At 41.2% G+C, this 13261-nt stretch overlaps 1 protein-coding gene across 1 annotated transcript in view; it reads right to left on the bottom strand.

The window, feature by feature from the left end:
• The window catches only part of CACNA1C (calcium voltage-gated channel subunit alpha1 C), a 463683-nt gene that overhangs the window by 57088 nt on the left and 393334 nt on the right, over positions 1-13261 (bottom strand). The window lies entirely within an intron of this gene.

Below are 13261 nucleotides of genomic sequence, written 5' to 3' on the forward strand. Positions count from 1 at the left end.
TGAGTTGTAGTACCAGCTGGGCTACAAGCATCCAGCTCTGTGACAGCTGCAGGGACACTTCTGTATTTATAGACATGCAGTTATTTATCTTCTTAGTCCCAGGTTTTCATTCCCATCTCTTATGAGGTGGTTGGAAAAAATAAAAGTAATAATAATAAAAAACAACAACAACAACAAATAACCTCTAAGGATGAAGGGCCAAAGGAAGGGCCCAAGGTATTCTCTGGGTGGGAGCTAAACATATGCCAAGTGCTCTCCAGCAGAAGCAGCTCCTACGGTGTCATAGGAGAACAAGGAAAGATGTGTGTGTATGCATGTATGAATCAATAGAGAGAAAATGCATAACTACAGGGCCTTTTGGGAAGGACTTTTAGGAAAGAAAACTTAGAACCTTGACACTGTTCATTTGAAATGAACCAACATACTTAAATGACAAAAAGAAACATTCATTTTAATCAATCTGAAAGATTATGTGTGAAGGTGAGAAAAGGGATTATTTCCTGATAATCTGTAATTTCTTATCAGAAATATTCTGCTGTCTGTGAAGAGCACCAAAGGAGACTTTGCTGGTAACTTTCAAAGTGAAATGAACACACAGAATTTGGCTGATGCTTAGTATGTAAATTCTTTCTAAAATTGCAGAAGGCTGTTTGGAGTTGTGAGAGTTATCAAACTCCATTAAAAGAGGATTTCCTGATCAGAATTTTTGCAAGAGACGGTTTCTTTGGAAAACAGAATAAAATCAAATGACATTTACACAGAACTGTGACTCTTGGCATACCTTCTCACAGCACACTGGGGAGGTTCACATGTATCCTGGGAAATTTTACAAAGCTACAGTAGTTGATGGCACCAAACGGGGATAATGAAGATTCTGTTATGCTGAGATACCATTTAGCCATAACAGCAGTCAGAGAATTTAGGAGATCCTAACAGAAAAGGAATAAAGCAGATGATGCAGTTGCTTGAAGCTCCTGACAGGCTGTGGGAAAACATTGCATACTATCTATCAGCTCTCATCCATTGATGGATTAATTCTGAGACACAGGCTCTCTGCAGTTTACCTACCAGTCACCGTAATGAGTCACTGCTGCAGGGAATTGCACAAGTCCCTTCTGTACTCCACCAAATCTTCCTGCAGGCAAAGAGCAAGGGGAGGAGCTTTTCAGCTCAGTCGGTTCCAAAGGCATGCTCTGATCTGAAGGGGCCTTCTACCCCTTTCTGCTCATTCCATAAGAAAACAAGTCCAACTTGTAAAAGAAGATGGATGCTGAATAACATTGATATTTTCTGCTACCCTCTCTCACTGTTTCATGGTTTCTCTCAAAATTCCTGCATGAAGATGTCAGTGGAAGCAGACAGGTGTCACTTGGGGTCTGAGGGTCCTAAAGACCTTCTTCGTGCACTGCACACCTGCAGTTAATCAACAGTATCGTGCAGAAAGGCTTAGACCAGTCTTTGCCATATCTGTTCTGTGAACAGGGAATTCCCATTTCTAAATACTGCAGCCCAGATGATTCCACCAGAATTACATTTTCAAGATGGTCCCATTTGCCTCTCCATATGCACCAGTATGGTGGCACAGTTATCTCACACCTCTGTGTGTTTCCTTTCCTCTAAAAAGGGCACTGAACCACATGGGAGGTTTGAAGTGCAGTGTTCTGGCCACAAGCCCTCCAAAGGCTGGGATAGAAACATCAGAAAGGCAATATAGAAGCATTTACAAGGGAAGCATCTCTTATTGTTGGAAAAGACTGTATTTCAAGATAACGGGCTGGGAAAGTCTAAGGAAATGCTAACAACAAAACTTGCTGAAACTGGATGATACCTGACCTTGATGTCATTCTTGGCCTGGACTGCTCTTAGTTGCCTTGGAAAGGAGGGTGAGAAATGAATCAGAACAATAATGCCAAAAACCTCCCTGGTATAAGTGCATGAAAATGGAGGCAGATAATGCTCTCTTATCAATGCTGCTGGTTGCAAAAGCAAACAAACAAACACCCAAATCCAATGAAACTACTTCCTACAGATATGTTGTGACACAGTGGTACCCTCTGAGGAGTTGGGTCCTTTCTTTTAGGAGCAATCATTTTTTTTTCACTCTAATCATTCAGTAATCATTGTCCTGAAGTCAGAAATCGGACTTGTTCACAGCAAAGAGAAATAAACTCAACACTAGTCTTACTGGAAAGACTGAAAAGTGGATGCGATGGCTAGCTATATCTGAACAGGTCATTTATCACAAAACAGATTTTGTGAGAATTTTGCTGTCAAATCCTGTTAGGAGAAAGCTGTAAATACTCAGACTTTGCAAGGTCTGGAAAAAGTAGTCTTACTGAGAATGAACAAATATCTTGTGAAGGCCATAATCCAAATCATCAGCATGAAACAGTGTTAAGAAAAGAACAAAAGGATTGGCTTTGCTATCTAAGACAGTCTTCTAAAGTACGACCGACATCCCAGCTTTGGGGAGAACGATTCAAAAGAACATAACTGACATCTTTCAGAGTGAAGAAAAACTTTCTGTGTGAGAAGATGGGGCAGTGGCAGGTAATGAGGGAATTCTGAATACAGAATTTGGAAGTTTCTCTTGCCTCTGTGTGCACTATGGGAAAAGGCTCTGACATAGTTGCTGCATGGATGTTGGATACTCACTGGAAGAAAGATGCAGTCTTCCAGTAAGAGGCTGGTAGGTTTTTCAATAGTTTCATTCTCTTTTTTAACTTGCCTCTGTTTCTGGAAGAGGTTTGATTTTATATGGATTAGAGCATTTAGTTAAACAGTGCTTGCTTTCAAAAGAGTATGCCTACTCTAATTTACTCTTAGGGAAGAAGGAGTATAGAAAACTAAATTCTCTAAATACTACAAAAGTCAGGTGGACAGAGGAGAGAAATCAACTCTTAGACTTCATTGCAGTGACCATCTGGCAGTGGAGGTGTCATTTCCTAACACAACGAACTGCTCTTACCAGGGGCTGTATCACAGTCTGTTAGCTGGTATCATTCTTACACAAAAAGAAGATTCACATCTGTGAGAACTTTTGACCCTTTAAAATATCTTCACATAAAATGATAGGGGGTTCAGACTTTTCTTGTGAGAGTGAGAGCAAGTCACTTTTCCCTTGAGCTGTTCCCATCACATGCTGCTGCTGATACTGTCTCTGCTGTTGTGAATGAGACCCCAAGTGCACCATCCCACTGGGCTTTTAACACCGTGTGAATAATTTTCTGTATTAAATAATTAAGCATAATAGCTAATACAGTACTTCCCACACTGTTGCTCTGTGCAGTCATATCATTATTTTTGATCATTTATAATGACATTAAAACCCTCAAGTGCCAGACTGAAAATAAATCTGTCACAGTGTTGCGGTAATACGAAAATTCTCTGGGTAGGTTTGCTGTGAAGGAAACAGTCCTCTCCCATTGAACATCTCATGAAGTTTCTTACAGTTTTTTTTTCTGAATTCTCCATTGATTATTCAGAAAGCTGCAGGATCCACGTTGCTTTGGCTGATCTGTGTTAGAAATTTCCCACATTCTATGCAGTAATATTTAGAGGAACTATTTCTCTACATGGAACTGGTGGCTTCTTCCTCCAAGAACATCCTGCAGTTAAACAATGAATGAAATGTAGGATGCACAAATCAATAGCATTTTTGTCCCTCACTGATTACTTCTACCATGACGTAAAAGGGCCATAAAGAAGGAAGTTTGTTCTGTCTGCATATTCCATCCTTGGTCTCTTCTTTAGGGACAGCAACAAAGAAACCAGCTGGGATTGACACTGCCAGTGCCCTCCTGCCACAGATTTTTCATGAGGAAACTGGAAAAAGACTAGTATGCTTCATGGAGGATGCCAACCAGTATTCGGAAAGAAGACACACTTTCTGACTCAGAGGTATGAAGATCTCAACAAGAGGTATCAGCTAGGTTTTATTGCAACCTTCCACTTCTCACCATCAATGTGGTTTCTTCTGTCACCTATACCATACGTTTCCACATTGTATGACTTATTCAGGTGGAGTCATGTGTATGTCATCTCAGAATATAAGCATATTCACAATGGGAAAACCTTATTCTGACACTACTTTCCTTTCTTTTGAAGTGCTGGGAATGGACAGACTTCCTCTGTCACACTTACTCAGCAACTGAGTGAAATCTAGAAGTATCAAAGAGGATTTGATGTACTTTCACATGAAGGAGAAGATAGTTTTTTTTTCTTGCTGATTCTTCACTTGTGGAAACTGTTATTAAAATGACCTAAACCCCAAGTGTTCTCCTACAGTGTTTTTTTTTTTTTTTTTAATCTTTCTGTACTTAACTGGAGGATTTGCTTTTTAAGGCTCTACAGCTACATCAGGTATACTGTTCAGCCCACTAGGTCAGCACAGTAAAACACCAGGATGCAGTTCCACTTTATTTGAATGCCACTTCTATGTCATACATCTGCAGCAGACTCCTGAATATCTTCACTTTTGGCCCTGGAATAGTGGGATGCCCTTCCAAATTCTGCAACTACATCTGAAAGGCAACCTTATGTGAGCGCAGTGGCACAGACTGCTGCAAAAGACTTGGTTACTTTCATAGCCTCTCTCTTCCCTTATTTCTCTTGAACTAATGAACAGATTGAAATTCTCTCAATTCAAGCAAGAGGAATCGAGAAGCAGGTCTACCTGATGACCCTCTGTTCTAGCTCACCATATGAATATAGAGTAGAGATGACCTTATCTTTTCGGCCCACAGTAATCATAGAATCATAAAATCATAGAATGGTTTGGGTTGGAAGGGACCTTTAAGATCACCTAGATACAATCCCCCTCTAGACCACTTCACTCAAAGCCCCATCAAGCCTGGCCTTGAAGGGAGGGGGCATCCACAACCTCACTGAACAACTCACTCCAGTGTCTTAACACCTTCATAGTAAAGAATTTCTTCCTAATAGCTAGTCTAAAATTACTATATTATATTACATTATATTATATTAATTATATCATTATATTATATTACATTTTATTATCATCTATTATTGTATTATACTTTATTATACTTTATATTTTATTTTACATTATGTTTTAAAATTATTATTGCAAATATTCATTGACTTCACATCAAAGTCACCTAAACATTTCCACCCTCAGCAAGTTAGCTGATGATATGAGGTTGGGAGGATTGGCTGACACGCCTGAAGGCTGTGCTGCCATTCAGCAAGACCTGGACAGGCTGGAGAGCTGGGCAGTCAGAAAGCAGATGAAATTTAACAAAAGCAAGTGTAGAGTCTTGCACCTAGGGAGGAATTATTGCATGCACCAGTACAGGCTGGGGGATGAGCTGCTGGAGAGGAGCTCTGTAGAGAAGGACCTGGGTGTCCTGGTGGATGACAGGTTGACCATGAGCCAGCAGTGTGCTCTCGTGGCCAAGAGGGCCAATGGCATTCTGGGATGCATTAAAAAGAGCGTGGCCAGCAGGTCAAGGGAAGTGATCCTCCCCCTCTACTCTGCCCTGGTGAGGCCTCATCTGGAGTACTGTGTCCAGTTCTGGGCTCCCCAGTATAAAAAAGACAGGGATCTCTTGGAAAGAGTCCAGCGCAGGGCCACAAAGATGGTGAAGGGCCTGGAGGATCTCCCCTATGAAGAAAGGCTAAGTGAACTGGGTCTGTTCAGCCTTGAGAAAAGAAGACTGAGAGGGGACCTGATCCAGGTTTATAAATATCTGAGGTGTGGGGGACAAAGTGGCGAGGCCAGACTCTTTTCAGCAGTGTGTGGAGACAGGACAAGGGGGAACGGACAGAAACTGCAGCACAGGAGGTTCTGCACAAATGTGCACAAGAACTTCTTTACGGTGAGGGTGACGGAGCAGTGGCACAGCTGCACAGGGGGGTTGTGGAGTCTCCTTCTCTGGAGATATTCAGGACCCGCCTGGACGCCTACCTGTGCGACCTGGTGTAGGGAACCTGCTTTGTCAGGGGGGTTGGACTCGATGATCTCTTGAGGTCCGTTCCAACCCCTATGATTCTGTGATTTTATGATTCTATGATTCTATGAAACATGCTGCTTTAAAACAGTAGTTTTAGTATTTGCTTTTGCATAAAGGACTTAGAAAAGATTCTCTTCCTCCCAGACATGCAGACATGAAAGGCTTCACATGACATATGTGCTATGCAAAATGCATGAAAATCCTAGCAGACAAGTAATCACAGTGAAGAGAAAGCAGAAGAGTAACAAGGGATTGAAAATTTCCCTTTTTCTAGTGCATTTCCAAAACCCTTGTGCCTGTATCAGCAATTTTATGAGAACCTCAGTCTGAAAGCATACACTCAGTTCAGTGTCAGGCCATGCACTTCAGAAATGTGAGGGTTTTCTAGTCATGTGCCTGCAGGGCTTGTTGAAACAGCTGACAGCAATTTCAGATGGGCTACCCGCGATACAAAAGATGCAGTAGAATATTCAGTATCTTCAGACTTCACCCAGATAGAAGATGGGGTGAAAAAGGAAAGCATTTCTGGGGAAACGTGCTGATGTTAGCTTTTTGCAACAGGGCTGAGATTATTCCAGAGAAGTGGGGGAATACATTGCACCCAATTTTTTACTGCAAGCTATTTTGATAAAACAGTGCACAGGAAGGCTCTTGTGGCCGAGATACTGATGTGTTTGAACATGGAGACCTGGGATGTCTGCCAGGGAACTTCAATAAAATGTTGAAGCACTAAAAGATATTCATTAGCTTAAAAGCCATGCATTTTAATTCCCTGCTTCATTTTTTAGAAACCTCTTCCTATGTCCACTTTTTCTTTCAGCCCTGTTTCTGTTCTTTTCCTTGCATCCATTTTGTCCAATCATTTCTCTCTCCCCTTTTTAATACTTTCCTCTCTCTGGATCTTGGGTTTGTGTTTCTCTTTCCTCCTTAAGAAATATTGGCTTTTCCCACTCTCCAAAATCTCTGTACCGCTTTTCCTTCCATCAAGGTTTGGTTTCCCTCTTGTTTTCCTCCTAGACGTGATTCTTTCTATTTATATTGTGCTCTCACATCCTTCAATTCACATACTCTTATCTGACTACTCCTAGTTCTCTCCACTCTACTTCTTACCCAGCACAATCGCCAAAGAGAGATCACTCTTTTTGTTGAACCAAATGTATATATTTTTTCCCAGCCACAGATCCTGAAACATATTCACTTTCTCTTCCCTTCTTTTGCCTTATAATACACTTGTTCCCACCAAATGCAGAGTGGTGGTTGGAGACTGCCCTTCCTATTGCACCTGGTAAATGCATCTGTTAGCAAATGCTCCATGTCTAGATGCTGCCTCCACCCACAGTAGAAAGGATAGCACTGCAGCTGAGGAGATGAAACTATTAGAAACCAATTATTTAGGTTAAGAAGCTGCCAAAGGCAGCAGAGAAAATCTATACAGAGCCTTATGTTTGTGTAGCCCAGGTTCTTGAGAAGGAGGCATCAACCTGCACCATGGGCTCTGCAGTGCACTAGCTCTGAGGCTGTGGACAGACAGAACCTGACAGAAATCGGGGTTTATTTATTCTACCTGCACATTTACAGAACCCACACTACAGATTTACACCACTATACTTCAGCCTAGACCATGGGATTTTTAACCAGATATGATTCCTCTGCCTGTTGTATGGACCTGCAGTGCTTTCAGCTGTAGGCAAAAGACCACTCTTGTAATCAGGTTGCCTGACTTTTTTGCATTGATGCAGAACATCTTTGTCTTCTCCATATAAACTGGAGAAATAAAATACTGTGATGAATGATGGCAGGGTAGCATTCTAAGCTATGGAAGTATTTCTGAAGGTACTAGAATGAAGAACTACAAAAAGCACTGGATTTCCAAAATTAACTGATCTTGTCTCAGTGGTGCAGGCGACAGATTGGATATAAATTTCAGTTGTTTGTGAAAATGCTGAAGCCTCTTTCCTGACCAAGAAACGACTGATTATTATCATGGCGAGAAAGAAGTAGTGTGAAGCAGTCTGTGTGACTTCAGGAGAGATTGCCCAGAGATCTGTTTATAGGCATAAATGTACCAGAAATGGAGTAGCAAAAAGGGACCAAAACCAGATGAGTCATTTTGCAGGTTTGAGAAGAGATATCACTGCATCAAAAGCAGGATAAATGCTGAGTGATAGTGCTTAATGAGGAAAAAGGACGGTAAATACATGGGGGAGAAAGAAACACTAAGGACGGGTAGGTCCATCAGTAAATACAGCCTAAGAAATAACTATGGATGATCCTGGGGACATCCACTACCCAGAGGGTCATAGCCTTTCTTGGGATCACATGGGATTATGTGCCTGGTACTGTGAAACTTGCTTGAAACAGTGCACAGAAGCCTGAACTCTGCTAAATGAAAATGACATTAAAGAATGGCAAGAATTCAGAGCAAAGTAGCAGTGATAAATGAAGGAGTGAACCAACTCTGAGGCAAGACAGACGACGTTGTGACATGCTGCTCTACAAGTAACATCCATAAACACCCAGGGGAGAAAGGTGCTGACAGTTTCTGGCAACCAGCTTGTGATCTGTAGTCCCTCTGATAGTCATAATCCCTCAGAGGAAACGTTCCCTTACCACACACAGACCTGGATTTGACAAAATATATGACCACGTGCTTTATGTTATGCATGGGAGTGGTTCCCCTGACGTATCTGCCATACTTCGAGATGACAGAGACAGTGGTAGAAAATTCTCTCTGATTGCAAGTTCTGATCTAGCTAATAAGAGGACACACAGAATTTTTCCTGAAATAAATACTAGATGTTGTTCATCAGGAAAAGAACTCATTCCAGGGGGTTGGAAAGATCTGAAATTCCTGGAGGAGAATCCATCCCCACATTAGCACTTACACTGGCAGATGGTGCAGCTTGATATGATTATGAATTTTAAGTCAACTTCTGTCCATTTGAATTATTAACTCTAGGCAGGTTTTGCAGAGCAGTGGGTCTTCATGGATTGCTCCTTGTGGGCACTTCGCTAAGAAGTGAGGACAGTGGTGACTGTGAGCATGTGAGAGAGCCTGGCTCCTCTCATGCCCTTCAATAGCTTTCTCTGGAAAATGCATGAAGTAGCAGCAGCTTTCTCTGTGCAGGAACTGGAAAACAACTCAACAGATGGTCTGGAGAATTTATAAAATTAGAAAAACAAAGCAGCAAAAGGCCTTGGCTCAACAGCATTACTTCTTGACTGTCTATCTCTTTGAAGCAGCTAGTCTTGAAGCAGTTTATGAGCCTCAGCCAAGACAAACACTCAGGTCCATTTGGGAATTTTGCTTTAGAGCAGCACATTAATGCTCTGTAAAGAGATGCAGGGCATGTAGTGGATGTTTTCATTATCAGCAGCACTAATCATCCCAAACCTTTCTTGCTCACTGTTAGCATACCCTCCTGCCAAGACTGCATCAAGCTCAGATGAGCTGTCTTATACAGTGCTTATATTTATCCTGCAGGAAAAAAACAAACAAAAAAACAATAAAAACCCCTGAGAGAATGGATTCTCTCCTCCAGACAGTGCGCCACTCAGAAACACATGGGCTCTCAGAGAGAGCCTGTCCCTTTCCTGTTCCTGACCAGGAGGCACTACCTGTACCCACAGAGAGCTTCTACAGCTAACAAAGTCCTCTTCTCTACAGCTTCCCTGGAGACCATGGCCAAAGCACTGTCCCTTGAGATGGCCAACAAAAAGGACAGGCATACCAGGGAGCTAGCTGACCAGAGCAACCAATCTCAAAAGTAACAGTATGTTTAGTTAAGGCAAATCTCTGCTCTAACACAAGGACTAGTTGCAGGGCTGTATTATCCCCATCAATTCTTTGCAGTCAGGCAGATCTGTGCTCCTACTTAGTGACTGTGCAACTGACTGTGTATTTGCATTTTTTCACTTTTACTACCAAAAGTGAAAATACAGTATAAGAAGTGAAGAATTAAAAACTGGATATGGTAAAAAAAAATCTGTCCAGAGACTGACAACTCTTCCATTATTACACAGGTAATACATGGGTAGCATTAGTGGGGCAAAAATCTTTACTTCAAATAATACTGTGCCACATCACTCTCTGCAGCAGTAATTCTGCATTGTAGGTAGCTGAAGGTGTGTCCTCACCTTAGAGGCAATCCCCTCCAAAACTGCTCTGCATGGCCTTATCTCCATAGTGACTACTGTAAGGAGCTGAGTAGTAGCAGCTCTGAGCATCCTAGAGACCTCTCCCAGTCCACTAGCAATTCTCTCCAGAGAAGCTGCAAATAAATAGCAGCGTGTTCTAGTTTACACAGATGGAGAAAGCTGTGATGCTGTTTTGCTGCCACAGACCATTCATTCCAAGGTGAGAGCTCTGTGGTAGATGCTTCAAAGTCACAAATCACCTATTGCACTGCTTGCTGTAGTTGAAGGTTAGCTGTAGCATCCACTTTTGCATTAAGCACTGCAAAATTGGAGAAACTAGAATGAAATAGTGAGTTTCACCACCTTCAGTTGTGAGTTCAGTTCCATTCTGCCACTTTCTCCTGGGGTTTGCCACTAAGGCGAGGACACAACACCTTCAGCTATCTAAGTTTCTTGCTTTCTTGCTGTCAATCTTACTGATGACAAGCTTACAGCTCTTCTATTTTAGGGTACGCTTCAGATAGAAAAGAATCATGTTGGAGAACAAAATCAAAATGAGACAAAGCATCTTAAACAAAGGTTGTTTTTTGTTTAGTTGCTCTGAAAATGGCATCCAACTCTGCATTTTTGCATTCTGAAATGTTGTTTCCTATATTGGAAACACTAATATCACTTTGGATCTCACTTCTTCGTCTGGAAAACTGTTGGCAGTGAGTAAGAGATGGTGGCTGTGCTGTTCATCCAGGTGACACAGTGAAATTCTTTTGGACATTTTCAGCTGCTGTTCCTGGGATTAACCTCCACCTGCAAATGTAGGTTGGTTGCTTTTATATCTTTCATTAAAGGAGAATACAAGATTGGGCCAAGCAGAGATTGGAGCTAACAGTTTTCTCCATGGTGAAGACTCCCACATTAGAACATATTCTTGGCAAGTTCAAATTCAATTCCAAATGTGCAGCCTAAAGATGAACAGACGCCCAGTGTTGGTCCACATCAGTCCAAATTACCTTCTAGGAGAGGTGATTTCCTTCTTTGAGGTGCAGGTTCAGTCAACAATGAGCAGAGAATGAAGGCTGCAGGCCAAATCTTTGTACTGGACTGACATTGACAAGTTACACAGAGCATTTTGATATTTCCAAATTTCAGACACTGAACTCAACATAATCCGGCGAGAGTACAATGCTAGAGGCAAGTCATTTTGCTGTACTAGTTGTTTTTATGAGTTGATTCCTGTTTTTATTCCCTATAAGTTCTGTGGTTCCATTTTTTTAAAATAGTGTTTATTCTCCTGAAAGTGTTTAATTAAACTATCAGCTTAAGACAGTTTGATTAGATTTGAACTACTTTTGGCATACAGTCTGAACTGGGATTTTAAACAGATTTATTACTTTCTATGGCAATTCTTTTAGGATGGGCAGGGCCTAGTCTGAGCTTGGTGCCTGATGCTTGCTCATGAAAACTTCATTAATATGCTACTATTTTGGTCACAAGGAAGCCTTTTTTTATATTCTCACTTTTACAATACTGTAGTAGCTGGGAATTTGGATTGGAAATTACAAAATCATGGAAAACTGGTCTGAGAGAAACCTTGTAAAACTAGTCCATCCTATTGTCCCATGGTAGATTGTACATTCCTAAACTGCTTCTAAGAAAAGGTTCTTTTAACTTAATCTTAAAACCTCAAGTGACGGAGATTCCACAGTCTCTTTGGGAAATCTTTTTCAGTGTTTTTGTATCTGGAGGACAGGTTTGCCCTCAGCTGACTTTGCTTTATTCTTTGTTGTGCAGCAAAACTTGAAAAGGAGATCCAACACAGGGAAGTAAGACACAGAAGTAGAAGGGACTTCCAACACCACCAAATCAGATCCTTACTCTTAGGAGCAACCATGTCAGATAAAACCTTTCCTCCATGCATACAGAGCTCAGTAGTTGAACTGGTTTAACTTCCCTAAATGCTCAAAACAAATTCTGCCAGAAAACCTCAGCTTTCTCAAAGTTAAGGACCCCCTGTAAAGAAGAACCGTGAAATCAAAGAGCATTACAAAGCCTGTGAGATACACTTCTGTGTTTATAATGTGCAGATAAGAATTTTACAAAGTGACAAAAAAATTGCTGACAAAATCTCAAAAGTGAAAGGTAGATCCCTCCTGAGAACTGAAATCCCTTCTGATTCAGATGATGATACTTCTAAATTTCCCAACATAGTGTTTGAGATCTCATGAAATATCAGTCCTTCACCAGGACAACATGAGATGATCCTAACCTTCAAGAGAAGTACATCTAAGAAAGAAGAATAATACTGAGTTCAGAAAAAAAAACAACCCAAAACATTGTGACTCTTCTAAAAAAATTCCTAGAAGAAGGATTCCTGGAAGAACGAGAAAGAAAAGGTGGAATTAATGCCAACACAGAAATAACAAGAGAAAGATGGACTGAATTCAGTAGAATGGGAGAGCAGTGTTTCTGAGCTGAGGATGAAAAAGATGTTAAGTTAGACCTAGCAGAAGAGTGCAACTTCAGTGAATCCCTACGTGGTTAACTTGAAGGACATCTTAGTTATAACTGATGCTTCAGACAGCATTTGCCAACCCCAGTGTGGAAAGCTAATGGTGGTGACTGTTGAAAAATAGAGTTTTGTAGCTGAGAATTTTCTCTTTCAAGTAGCATTACCATGCTCCTTGTATCGTTGCAGTTTCCATGAAAACAAAGAGGAGGCATTACTTTCAGAGCTATCTACATAAGTGATGTCAGAAACTTCATCCTTGTCCCACAGCAGCTGTGCCAACTTAGTTGGAAGAGTTTGTATCTTACTCCATGACAGAGCTAAGCTAGCCGAATGTCATGGCCCAATGGCTAGGACAACACCTCCAGACAGCACCTGCTGGGATGCTGAATACTGTCAGTGAAGTCTTAAATTCCCAACTAAATTAAGCCAAACTAGCACTGAACCACAGCCTTCCCAGAAGAAACATTTTTTTCCAAGGTTCATAACTCAAAATGAGTCATACTTGATTAACTTTACTTGGGCCAGGAGACTAATCATGGGATGCTATTTCTACTTCATTTTAGCAAAGTCACAGTAAGCATCAGAATGACGTTCAGCATGGAATACATTATAGCCTTAACATAGTATCACCACTATTCCATAA

The sequence above is a fragment of the Cyrtonyx montezumae genome, unplaced genomic scaffold (genome assembly GCF_038088225.1).
Source record: "Cyrtonyx montezumae isolate F1298 unplaced genomic scaffold, pur_monq_1.0 scaffold_3, whole genome shotgun sequence".
NCBI lineage: Eukaryota > Metazoa > Chordata > Aves > Galliformes > Odontophoridae > Cyrtonyx > Cyrtonyx montezumae.